Raw genomic sequence first — 13,740 nt, forward strand, 5'->3', positions numbered from 1 at the left:
CACCACCCCGATGGAAGTACAATAAAGGCATTGCAAGGTCTGACTGCTCTGTCCAATGAGTTAGCCAACAACTCAGAGGTAAATGACCCCTTTACAGGATGGCCAGAAAAGTGGTTCAGTAAATAGAAAGGAATAATAGTCACAATTCATACTTCCCTCACAGTTGTAATGGGTGTACTTATTCTGGTTGGGTGCTGCGTCATACCATGCATCCGTGGGTTGGTGCAGAGGCTCATAAAAACGGCACTTAGTAAAACCTCCCTTAACTACCTTCCACCTTATCCAGAGAAGCATCTTCTTTTGGAAAATCAAGCAAAACAATTAAGCCAAGACATGTTAAAAAATTTAAAAAGAACTGTAAGGAAATGCAAAAGGAGGGATTGTTAGATATAAATTCCAAATTTCTTTTCAAAGAATCAGTATGTCAGTATGTTCAATTATTTGCCTTCTACTTTTAAACTTCCTCGTAAAGCAACCTTTTTCGTACCTACTCCACCCTGACTCATTCCCTTTACCTGTTCCACCCTCATCCCAATTACCTACTCCACCCAACTCATTTTGATTACCTGCTCCACCCTGACTCATTCTGATGACTTCCTCGTCATGACCATTTTCCCCACCAAACCACTCACACCAACACTCTCTTTAAATTAGCCAATTGGAATTAGTTTAGCCTGTGCAGTCTAACCCTAGCCAATAGGGGAATGACACAGCAGCCGGGGCCATGCGTGTCAGAGATAAAAACCCTTCCCCTCCCTTGTCCAAATGTGTGCTCACCATTGCTCCATCTGTAAGGGTGCACCCTTCTACTGAAGTAACTTGCCTTGCTGAGAATTAAAAAGAAAATTTTATGTTCGAGTGCTATTTCTTTTGTGGCACTGAAACTTTATTTATAACAATATTAACAGCTATTATTTCAGAGGTCATAAGAGTTGCAATTTCCCCAGGCCAGGCGCGGTGGCTCACACCTGTAATCCCAGCACTTTGGGAGGCCAAGGCGGTTGGATTACAAGGTCAAGATAGAGACCATCCTGGCCAACATGGTGAAACCCTATCTCTACTAAAATACAAATAAAAATTAGCTGGGCATGGTGTCGTGTGCCTGTAATCCCAGCTATTTGGGAGGCTGAGGCAGGAGAATCGCTTGAACCCAGGAGGTGGAGGTTGCAGTGAGCTGAGATCATGCCACTGCCAGCCTGGTGACAGAGCAAGACTCCGTCTCAACAACAACAAAAAAAAAAGAGTTGCAATTTCCCCAATTACTCTTGAAGATAACACCACTACTGTGAACCTAAGATTGACCTTTTAAGATGTCTTTTCAGATTTTTACATTTCTAACAACAGAACAGCCCCACCTGGACCTGCCAACCAGTTCTGTGGCCCCCACCCAGGAGCTGACTCAGGAACTGACTCAGCATAAGAGAACAGCTTTGACTCCCTATTGAGAGGTGAAGCCAGCTGGGCTTCCAGGTCGGGTAGGGACTTAGAGAACGTTTCTGTCTAGCTAGAGGATTGTAAACGCACCAATCAGCACCCTGTAAAAATGCACCAATCCGCACTCTGTGTCTAGCTAAAGGATTGTAAACACACCAACCAGCACTCTGTAAAAACACACCAATCAGCACTCTGTGTCTAGCTAAAGGACTGTAAATGCACCAATCAGCACTCTGTAAAACGGACCAATCAGCAGGACGTGCGTGGGGCCAAATAAGGGAACAAAAGCTGGCCACCTGAGTCAGCAGCGGCAACCCACTCGGGTCCCCTTCCACACTGTGGAAGCTTTGGTCTTTCACTCTTCACAATAAATCTTGCTGCCACTCACTCTTTGGGTCCGCACTACCTTTATGAGCTGTAACACACACCACGAGGGTCTGCAGCTTCATTCCTGAAGTCAGGAAGACCATGAACCCACCAGGAGGAACAAACAACTCTGGATGTGCCACCTTTAAGAGCTGTAACACAGTGAAGGTCTCCAGCTTCACTCCTGAAGTCAGCGAGACCACCAACCCATCAGAAGGAAGAAACTCCAGACACATTTGAACATTTGAAGGAACAAACTCCGGACACACCATCTTTAAGAGCTGTAACACTCACCGCAAAGGTCCACGGCTTCATTCTTAAAGTCAGCGAGACCAAGACACCACCGAGAGGAATAAATTCTGGACACACTATGAGTTCATCGCCAAGCCAACCAATCAGCACTCCTGACTCACTAGCCCCCTACCCACCAAATTACCTTTAAAAACTCTGATCCCCGGCTGGGCGCGATGCCTCATGCCTGTAATCCTAGCACTTTGGGAGGCTGAGGTGGATGGATCACGAGGTCAGGAGTTTGAGACCAGCCTGGCCAAGATGGTGAAACTCCGTCTCTACCAAAAATACAAAAATTAGCCAGGCGCCTGTAATCCCAGCCACTCAGGAGGCTGAGGCAGGAGAATCACTTGAACCTGGGAGGCAGAGGTTGCAGTGAGCCAAGATCGCACCACTGTACTCTAGTCTGGGTGACAGAGCAAGACCCTGTCTCAAAAAAAAGAAAAAAAAAGTCTCAAAAAAAAAAAAAAACCCTCAAACAAAGAACTCTGATCCCTGAGTTTTGGGGGAGGCTAATTTGACAAATAATAAAACTCCAGTCCTCCCACACAGCCAGCTTTACGTGAATTACTCTTTCTCTACTGCAATTCCCATCTTGATAAATCGGTTCTGTCTAGGCAGTGGGCAAGGTGAACCTACTGGGTGGTTACAGTATCCTGGATGGGATCTTGGAATAGAAAAAGAACATTAAAACTAACAAAATCTGAATAAAGAATAAACCTTAGTTAATAAAGTTATTATGTAATAATGTTACAATAATAGTGGTTCATTAATTATAACATACCATACTAATGTTAAGATGTTAATGGTGAAACAAGGTGTAGATATATGGAAATTCTACTATCTTTGCAATTTTCTGTAAATCTAAATCTATTAGAAAAAATAAAGTTTACTTAAAGTCACTCTCTTCACTACTTTTTTAAAACCGCTTTTTTATAAAAATGTTTTATGTTCACATATACTTTTTTAACAAATAAATGCAGTACTTAATTTTTTTCTCAACTTTAATTTCTAATATGTTAAATACTGAAAACTATAACTTGCAAAAAAGCTCTTTGGAGTCATCAATAATTTTTAAATGTGTAATGGAATTCTAAGGGCAAAAGTCTGACTACCACTTAAGTTTTACATTTATGAAGAAACTCATGTACGTAGACTCTCATTCTTCAAAAATATAGGATAGGCCCAGTGCAGTGGCTTGTGCTTGTAATCCCAGCACTTTGGGAAGCCGAGGTGGGTGGATCACTTGAATTCAGGAGTTCCAGACCAGCCTGGGCAGGCAACATGGCAAAACTCCATCTCTACTAAAAAACACAAAAATTAGCTGAGTGTGGTGGCGTACACCTGGAATCCCAGCTACTCTGGGTGGCGGAGGCAGGAGAATCGCTTGAACCCAGGAGGCAGAGGCTTATGACCTGAGATCATGCCACTGCACTCCACCTTGGGCAACAGAGTGAGACCCTATCTAAAAATAATAATAATAATAATAATATATATGTGTGTGTGTTTATATATATGTGTGTATATATACACACATATATATAAGATAAATGAAACTTTAGTGCAAAGGCAGCCTTCAACTTACACATACGTTGAGTTACTCAAATTTGTGGAATAAAGTGCCCAGCCTTTCCCTGGCAATAACGTAGCCTCCTGGGATCACTCACAGAGTATCCTTTAAACCTGTTACTGTGGTGGCAAACTGCCAAAGCACCAGTGCCTTGTTAATTAACACTGCACCATCACTTACTACTATGTTTCTATTAGCTGGGTGATGCAGGGGGAAGATGAGAAGGTTGAATACCTACCAAAAGTCAGGTTCTATAGGTACTTTACACATATTATCTCTTATGTATGACTCCCAAGCAGTGACTGTCTACTCATTTCTAAGACCAACATTACCCAACTAGTTCAATAACTGAAGAAGAAGCTGTATAAACCCATGTCCAGGTACGAAATCTTACTTTGCTGTAATGAGAACAACCCCCAATAAGACATGGGCTCAGTGACTGATGAGAGGACACTAAGGGGAGGGAACAGATGTAGCTGAGGCTGGGCACAGTGGCTCACACCTGTAATGCCAGCACTTTGGGAAGCCAAAGTGGGAGGACTGAGGCCAGGAGTTCGAGAATGCCCTGTCCAATATAGCAAGTTCCCATCTCCATTAAAATTAAAAATAAAAAAATAAAAAGAATGTAGTTGTGAGCATGAACAAGGGCTAGGAATAAGGACTAGGGAACTGGAGGCTGGGTGCGGTGGCTCAAGCCTGTAATCCCAGCACTTTGGGAGGCCGAGACGGGCGGATCACGAGGTCAGGAGATCGAGACCATCCCAACATGGGCTAACATGGTGAAACCCCGTCTCCACTAAAAAATACAAAAAACTAGCCGGGCGAGGTGGCAGGCGCCTGTAGTCCCAGCTACTCGGGAGGCTGAGGCAGGAGAATGGCGTGAACCCGGGAGGCGGAGCTTGCAGTGAGCTGAGATCCGGCCACTGCACTCCAGCCTGGGCGACAGAGCGAGACTCTGTCTCAAAAAAAAAAAAGAAGGACTAGGGAACTGGAGGGAGTGAAGGGATGGAGCTGAAAGGCAGGGTCAGGGTTAAGGGCTGGAGGTGCGGGTGAAAAGATGTGTATAAAATGACAGTGAAGGGAATGAAAATGACAGCAAGTGCTCTGAAGAGGTGGCAGGAAGGGTTTTTCTTCTCCCCTTCTTTTACTTAAATCCTCTCATTGCTAATACCACATGCTACCATCACAGACCACAGACCCCAATGTCAAGAGACCTCAGTCTGGAAGATTAGGAGGAAGCAGGACAAGCTTTATCTTCTCCCACTGTAACTGCCCAATGGGTTCACCTTGCCCCCTGCCTAGACAGAGGTGATTTATCAAGACAGGGGAACTGCAATAGAGAAAGAGTAATTCACGCAAAGCCGGCTGTGCAAGAGACCAGAGTTTTATTTATTACTCAAATCAGTCTCCCTGAGCATTTGGGGATCAGCGTTTTTTAAGGACAACTTGGTGGGTTGGGGGGAAGCCAGTGAGCTGGGAGTGCTGACTGGTCAGGTCAGAGATGACATCAAAAGGAGTCTTCTTCTGCTGAGTCAGTTCCTGGGTGGGGGCCACAAGATTAGATGAGCCAGTTTATTGATCTGGGTGGTGCCAGTTGATTCATCAAATGCGGGGGTCTGCAAAATATCTCAAGCATTGATCTTAGGAGCAGTTTAGGGAGGGTCAGAATCTGGTAGCCTCCAGCTGCGTGACTCCTAAACCATAATTTCTTTTCTTTTTTTTTTTTTTTTTTTGAGATGGAGTTTCACTCTTGTTGCCCAGGCTGGAGTGCAATGGCATGATCTCGGCTCACTGCAACCTCCGCCTTCCGGGTTCAAGCGATTCTCCTGCCTCAGGCTCCTGAGTAGCAGGGACTATAGGCATACACCACCAAGACCGGCTAATTTTTTGTATTTTTAGTAGAGACAGGGTTTCACCATGTTGGTCAGGCTGGTCTCGAACTCCTGGCCTCAGGTGATCAACCCATCTTGGCCTCCCAAAGTGTTGGGATTACAGGCATGAGCCATAATTTCTAATCTTGTGGCTACTGTTAGTCCTACAAAGGCAGTCCTCCCCAGGTAAGGAGGAGGTTTGTTTTGGGAAAGGACTGTTATTGTCTTTGTTTTCAAAAACTATAAACTATAACCTAAGTTCCTCCCAAAGTTAGTTCAGCCTATGCCCAGGAATGAACAAGGACAGTTTGGAGTTAGAACCAAGATGGAATTGGTTAGGTTAGATCTCTTTCACTGTCTCAGTGCTTTGGAGCAAGCTGCAGTGAGAAGGTAGGAAAGTGCCACACTTCTTTGTTACACGCCTGCTCCCACTTTACCTTCTGCCAGGAGTAAAAGTTTCCTGAGGCCTCCCCAAAAGTCAAGCAGGTACTGGCACCATGCTTGTACAGCCTGTAGAACTGTGAGCCATTAAGCCTCTTTTCTTTATAAGCTACCCAGTATTTCTTTATAGCAACACAAGAACAGACCAATGAAGTGACCCACTAGCAGAGTGCTGCCTTAAAGACTGACATGCCACAGGAAGTCACTTACATGATAGAGTCTGAAAGCACTACATTGAAACTTCAAAATAATTTATGGCAAATGTAACTGCCTCATCGTGCTAGAATTTTTTTTTTTTTTTTTTAAGATGGAGTCTTGCTGTCACCAGGCTGGAGTGCAGTGGCATGATCTCGGCTCACTGCAACCTCTGACTCCCGGGTTCAAGTGATTCTCCTGCCTCAGCCTCCCGAGTAGCTGGGACTACATGCCCGGTTATTTTTTTTTTTTTTTTTTTTGTATTTTTAGTAGAGACAGGGTTTCACCATGTTGGTCAGACTGGTCTTGAACTCCTGACCTTGTGATCTGCCTGCCTCAGCCGCCCAAAGTGCTGGGATTACAGGCATGAGCCACTGGGCCTGGCCCATCCTGCTAGAATTTTATACTTGCACTGTACCTGTCTAGAAATTTCCTTTTCTCTTGCGCTACATTTTCCTAAAATTTTAAATAACTAGCTTGCCACTTTAATAGCTACATCAAAGAACATCTTTAGCCAGTTAACACTTTAAATATCATAAAAGTTTCACAAACGCATCTAAAAGTCCATAAAAACCAACTATTAGTGGCTTATTTTAGCTGCCTGTAAATCTGAGACTACATGTATTTTAATATGTTTAAGAAATCTGAATGTCTTGACACCCTAGAAAATGCTGTCTGCCACCCATCCCAGTTGCCCCCCAAAATCTTTAAACAATTTTAAAAAATGTTTTCTTGGCAGGGCACAGTGGCTCACACCTGTAATCCCAGCACTTTGGGAGGCTGAGGTAGGTGGATCACCTGAGGTCAGGAGTTTGACATCAGCCTGACCAACATGGAGAAAACCCGTCTCTACTAAAAATACAAAAAATTAGTGGGGTGTGGTGGCACATGCCTGTAATCCCAGCTACTCGGGAGGCTGAGGCAGGAGGAGAATCGCTTGAACCTGGGAGGCAGAGGTTGCAGTGAGCCAAGATCGCACCACTGTACTCCAGCCTGGGCAACAAGAGCAAAACTCCATCTCAAAAAAAAAAAAAATTGTTCTTTTCTTTCCAATCCCAATTGATGTGTAGCACAAACAATTTTTAAACATGTCTTTCATTGGCTTTTGCCCCTGACAGATAAAGAAACTTACTCCTTTTTTTTTCAGGTGGAGTCTCACTCTGTCACCCAGGCTGGAGTGCAGTGGCACAATCTCAGCTCACTGCAACCTCCAGTTCAAGCAATTCTCCTGCCTCAGCCTCCCGAGTAGCTGGGCTTACAGGCGTGCACTACCACGCCCAGCTAATATTTTTTTATTTTTATAGAGATAGGGCTTCACCATATTGGCCAGGCTGGTCTCAAGCTACTGACCTTGTGATCCACCTACCTCAGCCTCCCAAAGTGCTGGGCCTGGCCAAGAAACTTATTTCTTAATGAAAAAAAATAGTCTGGCTAGGCATGGTGGCTCACGCCTGTAATCCAAGCACTTTGGGAGGCTGAGGCGGGCAGATCACCTGACGTCAGAAGTTCGAAACCTGCCTGACCAACATGGAGAAACCCTGTCTCTACTAAAAATAAAAAAATAGCCGGGCATGGTGGCGCATGCCTGTAATCTCAGCTACTTGGGAGGCTGAGGCAGGAGAATCGCTTGAACCCGGGAGGGGGAGGCTGCAGTGAGCCAAGATCGCGCCATTGCACTCCAGCCTAGGCAACAAAAGCTAACACTCCCCCCCTCAAAAAAAATTAGGCCAGATGCAGGGTCTCACACCTGTAATCCCAGTACTTTGGGAGGCTGAGGCGGGAGGCTCACTTGAAGCCAGGTATTTGAGACCTGCTTGGTCAACACAGTGAAACCTCTTCTTTACAAAATTATTTTTTAATTAGCTGGGTGCAGGGCATGGTGGCTCACGTCTATAATCTCAACATGCTGGGAGGCCAAGGTGGGAGAAATGTCTGAGTCCAGGAGTCTAAGACCAGCCTGGGAAACATAGGGAGACCCCCACCTCTACAAAAACTACAAAAATTAGCTGGGCGTGGTGGTGCATGCCTGTAGTTCCAGCTACTTGGGAGGCTGGGTGTGAGAGGGTTGCTTGAGCCCAAGATATTGGGGCTGCAGTGAGTTATGACCATCCCACTGCACTCCAGCCTGGGTGACAGAGCAAGACCCTATCTCAAAAGCAAAACAGAACAAAGTAGAAAGAAAAAAAAAAAAACTAAACTTTTATCAAGATGAAAACTATGACAAAGCATTGGAGACACTATTATTATGGTGCCTTTCCAAAAGAGAAGATGAAAATGGACTTAATCCATTTCTTACACCTAGTTTACTTTCAAAGCAGTATATGCCTTCACTTCTCAATCATTTATCAAATCAATAATGCTCAGCAAGTGACCTATACTTGACCTGCAGAATTGCTTTTGATCATCTATTCAAAATAAGTACAATGTAAGTAACTTAAACATGTTTAGATTTTTGTAGCATTTCTGGGCTCCTCCCACAACCGAATGCCCAAACACTGGATTTTCTTTTCCCGGTCTTTCTTCCTCAAATTCTCTTTGCAAAAAAGACTAAAACATAAGGACTATAAAGGTGAAAGCCTTGCATTTTTAGAGGAAGATGGTTGAGTGGATTTTAAATTATAATTGACGAATTAAGATGTACTGAAAAATTAATTATACCATGTCAACAATATCAAGCATAGAAAAAAAGGGGAGCAACTCACCTTAAGCATTTTAAACTTAAGAAATTGGCAATGAGCCAGGTGCAGTGGCTCTCATGCCCGTAATCACTCACTTTGGGAGGCCGAGGCAGGTGGATCACTTGAGGTCAGGAGTTCAAGACCAACCTGGCCAACATGGTGAAACGCTGTCTCTATCAAAAAATACAAAAATTAGTGGGGCATGGTGCCACGAGCTATAGTGCCAGCTACTCGGGGGGCTGAGACACAAGAATCATTTGAACCCAGGAGGCGGAAGTTGCATCGAGCTGAAATCAGATTGCACCACTGCACTCAAGCCTAGGTGACAGAGTGAGATGCTGTCTCAAAAAAAAAGTAAATTAGGAATAAAGGCATTTGTAAACCTGTTATCATACAAAGTAACAGATGACCAAGTATAATTTCCAAAGAGTAGACCTATCACTTAGTCATCCTTTAAAATCTGTAAAATGAACATTTTATTTGTTAATTTCCATTTATATAAGGAAAAATATCACTCTCGATAGGCTTCTTTTCAGTGACAAACATTTTCCAGAGCAGGAAAGCAAATTAGGAAAATAGGAAAATTCACTGGTTACAATTATAATGAATTAGTTGGGTACAAAAGACTCTTTATGGGGGGCAGGGAGCCAGGATTTTACTATGTTGCCTGGGCTGGTTTGAACTCAAGTGATCCTCCTGCCTCAGGCTCCCAAGTAGTTGGGACTACAGGTGTGTGCCACCTGGGCTAAAAGTCTATTAATTTTACTAAATTTTATTAAATCTAAGATGTCTGTACGGCCGGGCACGGTGGCTCAAGCCTGTAATCCCAGCACTTTGGGAGGCCGAGACGGGCGGATCACGAGGTCAGGAGATCGAGACCATCCTGGCTAACCCGGTGAAACCCCATCTCTACTAAAAAATACAAAAAACTAGCCGGGCGAGGTGGCGGGCGCCTGTAGTCCCAGCTACTCGGGAGGCTGAGGCAGGAGAATGGCGTGAACCCGGGAGGCGGAGCTTGCAGTGAGCTGAGATCTGGCCACTGCACTCCAGCCTGGGCGACAGAGCTAGACTCCGTCTCAAAAAAAAAAAAAAAAAAAAAAAAAAAAAAAATCTAAGATGTCTATGATGATAAAACGCATTATTTCATGTAACACTAGGAAAAAAACTGCCAATTGAGCTATGGCATAATGCTTAGTTACGGTATCCTGTCTTCAAGGAAGAAGGAAAACCGACTGCCAATGACTACTAATGATAGAGGCAGGAGACAGACAAATGCCTAGGCAGATAGGGGCACATCCCCAGTGAAACCCTACCTCAAAGCCAAAGACAGTTTAAAGCCTGAAAGCCAAGCTACAAGTCAAATCCATGGACCAGACTGAGAACCTGTCTTCCCGTTTGATGTGCTTTCTTCTGATTGATCCCCAACTTTCACCTATTTTACATATACCTACCCCTTTCCTAATTGGTTTTCTACACTGTCGTACCCACCTTTGAGTGGTGTCTTTGCTTTAACCTTGTTTTTTTTTTTTGAGACAGGGTCTCACTCTGTCTGCAAGACTGGAGTGCAGTGGCAGGCTCTCAGCTCAATGCAACCTCTGCCTCCCAGGCTCAATCGATTCTTCTGCCTCAGCCTTCCGAGTAGCTGGGATTACAGGCGCACTTCACCATGCTGGGCTCATTTTTGTATTTTTAGTAGAGACAGGGTTTCACCATGTTGGCCAGATTGGCCTTGAACTCCTGACCTCAGGCAATCTGCCCACCTCAGCCTCCACAACTGCAGCAATTACAGGCGTGAGCCACCACACCCGGCCTTCCCTTTAACCTTTTTGCATACTCAGAAACCAATCAGCACACACTCCCCATTCTGAGTCCCTAAGAAGCCCCAGAACCAGCCACACTGGGAAAGAAGCCACCTGACTGCAGGGGTGGGGGACCACCCCTGAATGTCCTCTTCTCTGAGGCACTCAATAAAATTCTTCTCTGCCCTCCTCACCCTTCGAATTGTCAGAGTAACCTCATTCTTCTTGAACAAGAGACAAGGGTTTGGGAACCACTAAATGAGGGTACAAGCTGTAACACAAGTGGTCCGAGTGGGTGGAGGGTGGTGGGTGGCGCATCACTCCTGTTGGCAAAGTGGTTAAGAAAAATCCAACATCACCAATAAAATAATCTTGGAGAGTAAGAATATCTATTATAATAAGTAGTCCAACACAGTTCCTAATCTGTTTGGGATATCAAGATAAATCAAAGCTTTTAGGAAATATATGTATAACTAATAAAATGAAAGGCACCTCCAAAACTGGATCTTGAAATTAAAAGCCACTATTCAGTGGTGAAAATGATGAAAACATAAGTAAAGAACAATAGTTCACTCAGAAACAGCTAGTCTTTTAGGAGATGAGAAGTTCACTTCACACTTAGACAAAAGGCAGTGTAGTGCTACATTCCATCCCACCCGCTACGCTAACAAAACTGGCTCTACTAGACAACATCCATATTTGAGAAATATTACATACAGTAAAAGAAAAATCACATGCTTAAAACTGACAGAGGGAAAGTATTTAAAATTAACTCACATTAAAAAAAAAGTTGAGGCCGGGCGCGGTGGCTCAAGCCTGCAATCCCAGCACTTTGGGAGGCCGAGAAGGGCGGATCACGAGGTCAGGAGATCGAGACCATCCTGGCTAACACGGTGAAACCCCGTCTCTACTAAAAAATACAAAAAACTAGCTGGGCGAGGTGGCGGGAGTCTGTAGTCCCAGCTACTCGGGAGGCTGAGGCAGGAGAATGGCGTAAACCCGGGAGGCGGAGCTTGCAGTGAGCCAAGATCCGGCCACAGCACTCCAGCCTGGGCGACAGAGCGAGACTCCGTCTCAAAAAAAAAAAAAAAAGTTGAAAGCTAACATAGAATCAATACCTTGGGTTCTTTTTTCCATTTCCAAAACGAATGTGAGCCAGATTCAAAATTCTGTCAGCACTACACCAGGTTTTGTCAAATTCACTGAACACAAGATTTTTTTAAGTCTCCAATTTGATATAATTCATGCTGAGTTCTTTAACTACTATTTGATATCCTAGTGATTTTTTATTACTTCCACTTTGGGGACAGTCTTGTGAGTCTCTTTTGAGAGCGTTCACTCTTAAGCTTGTAAGATGCCTTTCCTCCAAATCTTACCATTTTCAGAATTTTGCTACAAACATATCAATTAACCAAAATCCAGCATCTTCAGCTAACTAAAAGTTTTGACACAACTTTTAGGGAAAGGTGCAAATCTCTAGTAAACAGGTTGACTTCAGGACTCCTCAAAAAAAGAGTCTGCTTATTCAGCAAAACCCAAGGGCCCAGAACAGGTACCCACCCAGGCAGTCTTACCTGTAAGGTCACCAAGCTGGCTGTGGTGGCCAGGTCAATCTTCCCAAATTTGATGAGATTTCCAGAAGGGTTAAAAGGAACAGTGAACGGTTTCCTTTGGCTTAGGGGCTTTTCTCTAAAATCCTTCTCTTCTTCCCATCTGGTCTTTTCCCTCTGAACTATTAGCTTACTGCCAACCACCGTCACCACAGATATCACAAGAGTTTAGGCAAATGAAAAGCAAGTTCTACCCAGCCTTTTACATCTAAGGCACAACAGCCCATACTAGCACAACAAATTACCAATAATGACTAAGGCACAGCATTCTCTTCAACTTCTAAAGAAAAGCCTGTAACGTCTTCTACTTAATACAAGTGAAAAATAAGAGAACATGCTTTGGAATATTTTTGCTTCAATTTTTGAAGGTGAAGAGTTTCTTCTATTCAAGTTAACTAGAGTCAGAGACTACTACTTAGGAATCAAGACTTTACTGTGCTTTCACCTAAATTTTTTCCTCCAAATTATTTAGGATTTGTCTTCTGTTCAGAAAATTAGTTTCCATAGTACCCTTCACTATGCCAGAATGCTGACTTAATAAAAAAAATGGCCATTTTTAAAGGAAAAAACTAACCTTCAACTCCCCTTAATTCACTGCCTTTTATTATTTACATACAAATCTGTCCTCCAAACAGGAGAACATGGGACAGCAGTGTCTAACCACCGCATCCCCCACAGCTCCTCGCACGAAGCCTGGGAGTAGTGGGCATTCAATAAATGCCTTATTGAACACTTCAGTCCTCTCTTAACAAGTTGGTGCATTCCAAAACACTGGCTCCACCCCTCCAGGGTCGGCCGCCGGCTCCCGATGGCAGTTTGCCTATGGCCTTGCTCTGGTGAAATCAAACCTCGTCGCTCAAGAAGACCCAGGATGGGGGCAAGGGAGCCGTCCGACCCCATCCCGCAAGGCAGCAGATCCTCTCTTCATTCCACCAGGCCGTTGGGCCTGAGGCCTTTCCCACCCCATTCGGGAACCTACGTAGCCAGCCAGAGATCCGCAGGGGTACCAGCTCCCGCCCCAGCCTGCAGACAGCCTGGCGTCGGGACACCGGGGACGCCTGCGCAGAAGAACCCGCCTGGCCCCTTCGCTCTGACGGTAACAATGCCCCCTCAGGAACACAGTCAGGGTAGGCTGGGGGCACCAGTACACGTCTGCGCGCTCCCCGACGCCTTGGCGCGCCCCTGGTGCTCAACCTTCCCCACGTGAGCGCGCCCGCCATCACGACACTCTCTGACGGGGTCTCCTCACCTGAGCCGGGCTCCGCCCCCCTCCTCCTCGCTGAAGGAGGCGGTGACCCCTCTCCGATCGGACTCGGCAGTGTCAGAGGAGGTGGGAACGTCCAGACCTGCGTCTCCGTTATGGGACTTCCTCCCCCTTCCGCCCGCCCCCCTCCCACCCCGCCTCTAGTACCCTAGCTCCTTCAGCCAGTTCGCCGCGGCACTCTGAGAACACCGCGGCGGCGCCTGAGGATAAACGGACGTGAC

At 45.1% G+C, this 13,740-nt stretch overlaps 1 protein-coding gene across 3 annotated transcripts in view; it reads right to left on the minus strand.

Moving 5' to 3' along the window:
- The window catches only part of ZBTB5 (zinc finger and BTB domain containing 5), a 44,309-nt gene extending 30,569 nt beyond the window's left edge, over window positions 1–13,740 (minus strand). For 2 of the 3 annotated variants that reach the window (XR_004177933.1, XM_009188483.3), the window contains exon 1: window positions 13,505–13,740. The gene's annotated coding sequence lies outside the window, so the exon portion shown is untranslated. Of the gene's footprint in view, window positions 1–12,219 lie in introns of all 3 variants that reach the window. The other variant, XM_031654333.1, reaches the window with a different exon arrangement.

The sequence above is a fragment of the Papio anubis genome, chromosome 13, assembly GCF_008728515.1.
Source record: "Papio anubis isolate 15944 chromosome 13, Panubis1.0, whole genome shotgun sequence".
NCBI lineage: Eukaryota > Metazoa > Chordata > Mammalia > Primates > Cercopithecidae > Papio > Papio anubis.